The sequence below is a fragment of the Tachyglossus aculeatus genome, chromosome 5, assembly GCF_015852505.1.
Source record: "Tachyglossus aculeatus isolate mTacAcu1 chromosome 5, mTacAcu1.pri, whole genome shotgun sequence".
NCBI classification, from domain to species: domain Eukaryota; kingdom Metazoa; phylum Chordata; class Mammalia; order Monotremata; family Tachyglossidae; genus Tachyglossus; species Tachyglossus aculeatus.
In genome coordinates this window covers 68023175-68031382 of record NC_052070.1, presented here as the reverse complement: position 1 = coordinate 68031382, position 8208 = coordinate 68023175, and the positions used below count along the sequence as shown (strand labels likewise).

The following is an 8208-nucleotide window of genomic DNA, read 5'->3' as shown; positions in this document are numbered from 1 at the left end:
GGGGTTTGAACCCATGACCTCTGACTCCAAAGCCTGTGCTCTTTTCCACTGAGCCATGCTGCTTCTCTATCCAGGGAAATGAACAGTTAGACGCCCCATCAATGCACTCCAATTTATTGAAAAAACTTGTATAATGCTGGGAAGACTGTCTGCTACTTGCTGGAGTGTTCTTGCTTACCCTTCTCCTCCTTTCCTCCACCACCTCCCTCTATCCTACTCCCCATTTTCCTACTCTCCCATTGCTGGCAGCTTGGCATCCTTTTAGAATGGGTCCCAGTGAATAGGCCAGTTGGTTCCCATATAGGTTGTTTTTCCTGCACAGTCTGTCAGACACAGGCTCCTTGGACTGGAAATGTCAGGGCTGTTTGGATTTCCTGATGGTGCTGAGGAGGAATGAAAGTGTCCCTTGGTGGAGAGTCATTGTGGAGTCCAGCCCAAGCTGCTAAAAAGAGCCTTGTGTTTACACTGTATCACCTCCACTGCCTTTCTTGTCCTATTTCATTGTGCGGTCTGGGTTGCTTCGGACTCCGGGGAATTGTAAGTTGTTTAGTGTGTCCTGGCTTTGGGATTGCTGAATGACGGGGAAACAAGACCCCCTTTATGGGAAGCAGGGGAATAGATATGTGAGACTGAGAAACTTGATGGCTTCTGTCACTCAACAGTCACTCTAAGGAATAAGTGCAGTTTAGCCATGAGCAGCAAAGACCTGGTTTTCTACCCCTGAAAGACTGCAGATGAAGTTCCTTGTCCAATTCACCTCAGTGTGTACACAAGCACATTTTATACGTGTACATAAATGCATTTCCCATGGTACCCTAGTGCTTATCTTTCCTGCAGCCCTTCTGGGCTGACCCTATCCAAGATCCCCTCTGAGTTCTCGGACTCCAGAGGTAAACTGTGCTGCGTAGGAAGAGCATCGCATAGTGGATAAAACACATGCCTGGGAGTCAGAAGGTTGTGGGTTCTAATCCCATCCTCTCCACTTGTCTATTGTGTGACCTCAGACAAGTCTCTTCACTTTTTTGGGTCTCAGTGACCTCATCTGTAAAATGGGGATTGAGACTGTGAGCCACACGTGCGACAGGGACTGTGTCTAACCAGATTTGCTTGTATCCATCCCAGCGCTTAGTTCAGTGCCTGGCACATAGTAAGCACTTAACAAAACTGCAATTGTTATTATTATTTGTCTGCTTTTCACCCAGTCCGCACCAGTAGGCTCTTGGACTGCACTTGCCTTCCTATTTATCTAGAAGCCTCATCTTCCAAGTGTCTATGGGGTTCTACCTTTCAGGATGATGGAGGAGAGAGGCCCAGGGTTTCCTGAGGAGGTTACCTACGCGTGGCAGGAAATGAAGTGTTAAAAATACCCCAGGTTTCCTCTCAGACTTTGATCTGGGGAGGAAGGTCCTGGGCTCAGACCCCAAACAGGTGGATACTATAGAAGCAGCATGGCCTAGTGGAAAGAGCACAGGCCTGGCAGTCAGAGGACCTGGGTTCTAATCCCACCTCTGCCACATGTCTATTGGGTGATCTTGGGCAAGTCACTGAACTTCTCTGTGTCTGTTCCCTCATCTGTAAAATGGGGATTAAATCCTACTCCCCCTTACACTGTGATCCCCATGTGGAACCAGGACTGTGTCCAACCTCATTAACTTGTATCCACCCCAGTGCTTAGAACGATGTTCCACACATAGTAAGTGATTAGCAATGCCATAAATTATGAATTATTATTATGCTGTCGGAGAACCTGTGGTTTTCCAGTGGGGCCTCACACAACCATAATGGAGGGGGAGCAGGGATTCACCTGATGGTAGGGCTGAGGGCAGAGACCTCTGTGAACCCTTTTATCACAGAGCTCTGAACATTTGGGACCAACCCTGCCTATGTCTTTCCCAAATCCTCCCTCTAGCTTGGAACTCCCCCCACTTCTATATATGCCAGACCACCACCCCTCCCCACACCTTCATAGCCTTATTAAGGTCACATCTCCAAGAGGCCTTCTCTGATTAAGCCCTCTTTTCCCCAGTACCATCTTCCTTCTGCATCATGTATGGACTTAGATCTGTGATCTTTGGGCATTTGATATTCACCCCATCCTCAGTCCCACAACACTTATGTCTTGTCTTGTCTCCGACCCATGGCAATGCTATGGGCATATCACACATCTCTCCCAGAACACCCCAACCCCAACGGAAATTGTTCTGGTGGTGGATCAATATAGTTTTCTTGATAAAAATATGCAAGCGGTTTACGATTGCCTCCTTCTGCACAGTAAACTTGAGTCTCCACCCTCGATTCTCTCCCATGCTGCTGCTGCCCAGTACAGGGGAGTCTTGAATTGTAGCAGATTGCCTTCCACTGGCTAGCCACTTCTCAAGCTAGGAATGGAATTGGTAGGCCTCTGCCTGACTCTCCCTCCCATAATCGAGACTGGTAGAGGACTGGAAACTCTCCAGGTGTGACCCTGAGAGGGTCAACACTTATGTCCATATCTGTAAATTACATATCAATAATTTATATCAATGTCTATCTTCCCATCTAGAATGTAAACTCATTTTGGGCAGAGAACAGGGAACTGTTGTATTGAACTCTCCCTAGTGTTTAGTACAGTGCCCTGCGTTGGTTGATTGACTGATCTAGTGAAGAGCAGCACTTTTGGGCCTATTGAATGCATCAAACTGAGCCTGTAGACTATAAGTTACTTCCAGGCAGGGATTGGGTCTACCAACTCTATTGTATTGTACTCTCCTAGGTGCTTAGTACAGTGGTCTGCACACAGTAAGCACTCAGTAAATACCATAAAATAACCTCCAAATCTCTCATCCTTCTGTTCAACTTTCCCTAAACGATTTCTGTAGCCACTCTGCCCACAAAGCTCTAAACCGTTTCTTCTCCCCAACAAAGAACATTCTGGTAGAACATTCTCTGTTGTTATAATAATAATAATGATGGCATTTATTAAGCACTTATGATGTGCAAAGCACTGTTCTAAGCACTGGGGAGGTTACAAGGTGATCAGGTTGTCCCACGGAGGGGCTCACAGTCTTCATCCCCATTTTACAGATGAGGTAACTGAGGCCCAGAGAAGTCAAGTGACTTGCCCGAAGTCACACAGCTGACAATTGGCAGAGCAGGGATTTGAACCCATGACCTCTGACTACAAAGCCCGGGCTCTTTCCACTGAGCCATGCTTATCTACTGGGGAATAGAACATGACCCTTGGCATGCCCAGGTTCCAGGGGTTTGAATCCAGAAACCTTTAAATCAGGGAAGCTACATGGCCTAGTGGAAAAAGCATAGGCCTAAGAGTAAGAAGACCTGGGTTCTAATTCCTGTTCTGACACGTGCCAGGTGTGTGAACTTGGGGAAGTCACCTAATTCCTCTGTGCCTCAGTTACCTCAACTGTAAAATGGAGATTAAATACCTGTTCTCCCTCCTACTTAGCCTGTGAGCCCCATGTCAGACAGGGGTGTTGTCCAACCTCATGAACTTGTATCTATCATGGTGCTTGACACATAGTAAGCACTTAACAGTCTTTTAGACTGTGAGCCCACTGTTGGGTAGGGACTGTCTCTATATGTTGCCAACTTGTACTTCCCAAGCGCTTAGTACAGTGCTCTGCACACAGTAAGTGCTCAATAAATACGATTGATTAATTGATTGATTAACAAATACCATGAAAAACCCAAAACCGAAGAAGCCCTTCAGCGGCACAAAGGAGATGGAAAGGGACTTCTTTGGAGGTGGGAATTCTGTTCTTTGTAAGAGGTCTAGCACTTGGAACAGTGCTGTGCACATAGTAAGCGCTTAACAAATGCCATCATTATTATTTAACAGAACCAATTGTAGAGTCTGGGAAATGGTAGTTGACCTGGGGGATCTCAAATATCTTCTCTGGAGCATTAGTCACCATTGTGCAAAGCTGCTTTTAAAAAGCGCTTTGTGAGTTCCTCCCCTGGAACAAATCCTTTAAAGGTTTTACCTTTTTACATATTGAAGCATTTATCATTTCTTGCTCTAGCCCTAACAAAAGCATGTATCGGAAAAACGGTGTGGAAAAAGTGCCTGCCTCAGCGTTAATAACCCAGGGATTCATTTGTGTTAAATCTCAACAGGGTCATGGTGTTTAGCGCTCAGAGGTGCCGGAAATATTTCCGTTCCTCAAACTGGGCCGAGCCTGAGTTTCCAGGGCACCGATTACATGGTCCAACACGAAAGCACAAGCTGGTCGACTTGACGAATCTTTTCAGGATTCCTGTGACTTAAAAAAAGGGCTACAAAAGACTTTGCTGAAGAAGACATTTTATTTGTCAGGCCGAGGGCTCTATCACAGTGACAGCTATTTAGGGGGAGAATGCAGGCAGGCGCTGTTCTAATGAAAGACACCGAGAAATGTATCCTAAGCACCTTGCCTTCTTGCCCAGTTTTGCCGTTTCTATAGAGTCTAAGAAACTCGGTTTGCTGTGTATAATTCCATCGATAGGGAAGCACACACGACTGCTTTTTCCTGCGTGCTCATGAGCAGAACTACTAGCAGACCTGCCTGGTGGTTAATTCTGCAGAGTTACCTTAGCAATCCTACTTCCTTCTCTAATTCTGGCAAGCGATTCTTTTAGGGCACAGCTTCCGAAAATGATAACTGCGGTATATATAGGTCTTTTTATGTGCCAAACGCTGTGTGAAGCACTGCGGTAGATACAGGATAATAATTGTGGACACAGCCCCTGTCCCACACAGGGCTCATAGTCTAATGGGGAGGAAGAACAAATACTGAATACCCATTTTACTGAGGAAACCAAGGCATAGATAGTAATAATGATAATAAATATTATTATTATTATTCATTTATTCAATTGTATTTATTGAGCACTTACTGTGTGCAGCACACTGTACTAAGCACTTGGAAAGCAATAGAGAGAGACAATCCCTGCCCACACTAGGTTTTTGTTAATAAGGGCCTACTATGTGCCAAACACTGCTAAGGTCAGGGATGGATAACTACTAATGAATCTTTCCTTATATCTACCCCAGTGCTTAGAACAGTGCTTGGCACATAGAAAGCCCTTAACAAATGCCATTATTACTATTATTATTATTTATGGTAATCAACTCCCAAATTGGCTTGAAGTGTCTGTAAGAGGGAGAACAGACATTGAATCCCCATTCAAGCACTTAGTACAGTGCTCAAGTGCTTAGTACAGTGCTCTGCACACAGTAAGCACTCAATAAATATGATTGAATGAATTTTGTGGATGAAGGAACTAAGATACAGAAGTTAAGTGACTTGCCCAAGGTCACACAGCAAGTATGAGGCAGAGCTGAGATTAGAATCCAGGTCCTCTGACTCTTTCCCCTAGACCATATTGCTTCTCTAGGTATTGAATCCTATTTTACAGATGAAGGAGAAGCAGCGTGGCTCAGTGGAAAGAGCCTGGGCTTTGGAGTCAGAGGTCATGGGTTCGAATCCTGACTCTGCCGCATGTCTGCTGTGTGACCTTGGGTAAGTCACTTAACTTCTCTGAGCCTCAGTTACCTCATCTGTAAAAATGGGGATGAAGAGTGTGAGCCCCACGTGGGACAACTTGATCACACGGTATCATCCCCCTAAGTGCTTAGAACAGTGCTTTGCACATAGTAAGTGCCTAACAAATTCCATCATTATTATTATTATTGATTAACTTATTTGTTGTGTGACCTTGGACAAGTCACTTAATTTCTCTGTGCCTCAGTCACTTTGGGGATTAAGACTGTGAGCCCCGTGTTGGATAGGGACTGTATCCATCTGATTAGTTTGTAATAATGATAATAATGATGGTATCTGTTGAGCACTTACTATGTTGTAGGTGCTATATTAAGCTCTGGGTGGATAAAAGCAAATCTGGTTGGACACGGTCCCTGATCCACGTGGGGTGCACAGTCTAAATCCCCATCTAACAGATAAGGTAACTGAGGCCCAGAGAAGTCAAGTGACTTGTCCAAGGCCACACAGCAGGCAGGTGGTGGAGTCTAGATTAGAATCCATGATCTTCTGGCTTCCAGGCCCATGCTCTATCCACTATGCCATGATGCTTCTCATGCTGTATCTACCCCAGCACTTAGTACAGTTCCTGGAATATGGTAAGCACTTAACATAAAAAAGTGACTTGCCCAGTAATAATAATAATGGTATTTGTTAAGCACTTACTATGTGTAAAGCACTGTTCGAAGTGCTGGGGTACATACAAGGTAATTCATTCATTCAATCATATTTATCCAGCTCTTAGGACAGTGGTTTGCACATAGTAAGCGCTTAATAAATGCCATTATTATTATTATTGAGGGCATACTGTGTGCAGAGCACTGTACTAAGCACTTGGAAAGTACAATTCGGCAACAGATAGAAACAATCCCTACCCAACAACTGGCTCACAGTCTAGAAGGTAGACTAGCCTAGACAAGGTAATCAGGTTGTCCACTGTGGGATTCACAGTCTCAGTCTCCATTTTACAGATGAGGTAAGTGAGGCACAGAGATGTTAAGTGACTTGCCCAAAGTCACACAGCTGACAAGTAGCAGAGCCGGGATTAGAACCCACGACCTCCGACTCCCAAGCCTGTGCTCTTTCCACTAAGCCACGCTGCTTTTAAGGTCACAGAGTAGACAAGTGAAGGAGTAGGATCAGAATGACATTTCATGACCGTCCCGTACTCTTTCTATTGGGACAACCTGAACTTCTCTGAGAAGACTGAGTTGTAGTGTCCTCAGAGTGACAGGAGCAGATCTTTTCCATCACTGCAAAGGAGTGGGCCTCTTAACAGGGAGAAAAGTGAGGACCTGAAAATAAATGAATAAGAGGTTCTGGTGTTCCCAGAGCCTGACTGTCTCAAGGCTGGGCTGATCCGAAGGCAGATGATGTCCTTGAGCTACCGAACAATCCAGATAAGAGTGTCTGAGATAAAGTAACTGTTCCTGGCTTGACAAATGGAACCGACCTTAGAGTCCAGGTAAAACATTTCCGCTTCTGCATTAGGTTTCTGATGATTTATGGTGGAAAATATGGAAAACCACACTGTCTGCTTTACTAGGCAATTAACCCACTATCCACAAATATATACAAGAAGGAAATGATGTTTTGTTGTGCATTCCGTCTTATCCATTTCGGACCTAATAGGTTGGTTTGTCATAGTTAAATTACTTATTAGGAAACCTTATCCAAAAAGGAAAGATTCATTAGGAGTTAACTCAGAACGTTTCAGTCTGATTAAGCCTCAGTAATCCAGCTTCAAATAATGCTTGTCTAAGCACTAGATGAACCAATCAGTAGAACTGTAGGAATAACTAACAGTCTTGGTCCATCTCCATTGATACTGCTGTAATTCCGCCAGAGCGAGCAGCCAGCGAAATCGCTATTCTATCTGACCTGGGTTCAGTGGTAGTGAAGAGTGAGAAAATTACACTTGATTGAAGTCAGAGGTGGAAAAGATCAATTACATGATCAGATCCCTTTCTTTAGCAAGAGAGATAGAGCCAGGGACGAAGAGGAAGAGGAGGAGGAGTTCAACTCCAAACCTATCCCCACTTTCTAGTCCAAGATCAATACTCAAAACTTAGAAATGAAAATGGGAAGGGTTTTCAGGTGGGTTTGAAATCCTGCACGATTGTTTCAATTGAAATGGATTTGATTTTGTTTTTAGAGAGACACAGCTGTTCCTGATGGTGTTATTTGTCTCGTGGTCGAGTGTCACAACGTGTGTTCCTCCTGCTTCTTAGGGTGTGTGTGCTCATAAATGTACTTTTAACCATCCTCAACTCTTGTGTTTGTATCTTCATTCAATTTATTCTGACTGTTCACCAGTCAGGAGTTAGAACGTTATGGGTTCTAATCCTGGCTCCTCCACCTGTCTGCTGTGAGGCCTTGGGCAGATCACTTCACTTCTCTATTTATTCACTTCTCTATTTATTACTCTATTTATTTATTTATTTATTTATTTTACTTGTACATTTCTATCCTATTTATTTTATTTTGTTGGTATGTTTGGTTCTGTTCTCTGTCTCCCCCTTTTAGACTGTGAGCCCACTGTTGGGTAGGGACTGTCTCTATGTGATGCCAATTTGTACTTCCCAAGCGCTTAGTACAGTGCTCTGCACATAGTAAGCGCTCAATAAATACGATTGATTTGATTGATTGATTCTCTGGGCCTTAGTTACCTCATCTGTAAAATGGGAAT

At 44.2% G+C, this 8208-nt stretch overlaps 1 non-coding gene across 1 annotated transcript; it reads right to left on the bottom strand.

Moving 5' to 3' along the window:
* Positions 1-2336: 2336 nt before the first annotated feature.
* Positions 2337-2474, bottom strand: LOC119929066. Its single transcript, XR_005451210.1, has one exon. It is a non-coding gene; the product is annotated as a small nucleolar RNA SNORA7 (small nucleolar RNA).
* Positions 2475-8208: the final 5734 nt, after the last annotated feature.